At 37.9% G+C, this 1,701-nt stretch overlaps 1 pseudogene; it reads left to right on the forward strand.

Moving 5' to 3' along the window:
- Positions 1-260: 260 nt before the first annotated feature.
- On the forward strand, positions 261-992 carry LOC124081606 (ferritin light chain-like; annotated as a pseudogene).
- The last annotated feature ends 709 nt before the right edge of the window (positions 993-1,701 follow it).

The raw sequence follows: 1,701 nt of genomic DNA on the forward strand, positions 1-1,701 counted from the left end.
TGTATTTGTTATCCTCTAATTTTTTTTCAATTAATATACAACTGTTGGCCCTAATTCAGATGAGGATTTCTACAGAGATAGTAAAAACTAGAAGGGTTTTTAACCCTTGGGAAAGTAGTTTGGCAACATTTATAGAGAAATTTAAAACTCCCTCTACCCAGAAACTTTATTTCTATTAAAAAAATCATAATTGAGACCATCACTCCCAGAGGTCCCATGGATCTGTCTCTTGCTTCAATAGTGTTTGAATGAAACAGACCATGGGAATCCCTTTCTTCCAGATTCCAAACACCTTCCAATCTTATCTCCATTTGCAACTTCCTGGACCATCTTCTTGCCCATCTCCTTCTTCCAGGACCAGCCAACTCTGTTTTTTGTGGTTAGCTCCTTATTGCCTACCAATCTTGACCTCCCAAATTCGTCAGAATTATTCCACTGAGGTGGAGGCTGCTATCAACCATCTGGTTTGCTTCTGCACACCTCCTACATCTACCTCTCTCTGGGCTTACTATTTCAAGACCTTGACCAATGTATCTCTGGAAGGCATGGCTACTTCTTTTGAGACTTGGCAGAGGAGAAGCACCAGGACACTGGGTCCCCTGTATATATAAAACCAGCACAGCAACCTCTTCTAGGACATGCAGAAACCTTTTCAAGATGAGTGGAGCAAGATCCTTGATGCCATGGAAGCGACCTTGGCCCTGGAGAAGAACCTGAACCAAGCCATTTTGAATCTTCACACCTTGGGTTCTACTAGCACAGACCCACATCTCTGTGACTTCCTGGAGAACTACTTCCTCAACGAGGAACTGAAGCTCATCAAGAAGATAGGGCATCATCTGACTAACTTCCCACATCTGGTGGGACTCTAGGCCAGTCTGGACAAATATCTCTTTGAAAGATTCACCCTCTAGCATGACTTAGGAGACCCTGGAGCCCAGTGGCCTTTCATGGGGTCCTTTGCATCTCCTGGCATCAGGGCTTTGACCTGAGCCTCTCTCTCCAGTCCCTAGGCAACATTTTAACTACCTTGGAGCCTCTCCCAAATGAAAAAAAAACTTTTTTCAGGGAAAAAAAATTGCTATATATGTATAAAAATATTAAAATTGATATATATGTATAAAATTAAAATTGATATGTATAAAATAATACAAATATTGTGTTAAATATTATACATATGTCAAATATATATAAAAATATTAATCATACTGCTTAAAATGACAATAAGTAAATAAACAATCTAAATGCGAAATAGCAGGAAAATGAATAAATCATACCTATGAAATAGAGTATACATGATTAAAATCATTTTTAAAAGAATGTTTAATGACTAGGAAGAAATCCACCAAATATCTATAGTGGTTATCACTGGGTCATGAGACTTAAATTGATTCAATGTTTTGTAAAAAATAATGTATATGCATTAGAGAAGTATTAGGAAACAGATAAATCTAAGAAAATAATCATTCATAATTGTACAACACAAAAGTAACTACTTTAAATCTTTTATTGTTTATCTTTCCTTTGGTGTGTTTTTGTTTTGCTTTGCTTTTGGTACTGGGGATTGAACCCAGGGCCACTCTACCACTGAGCTAAACCCTCAGTCTTCTTTATTGTTTTTACTTTAAGACAGACTGTCCCTAAATTGCTAAGGCTGGCCTTGAACCTGTGATCCTCCTGCCTCAACAAACCCCCCTTCTG

This window comes from Marmota monax, unplaced genomic scaffold, assembly GCF_021218885.2.
Source record: "Marmota monax isolate L192 unplaced genomic scaffold, Marmota_monax_Labrador192_F-V1.1 WCK01_AAM20220418_F8-fsc00067, whole genome shotgun sequence".
NCBI lineage: Eukaryota > Metazoa > Chordata > Mammalia > Rodentia > Sciuridae > Marmota > Marmota monax.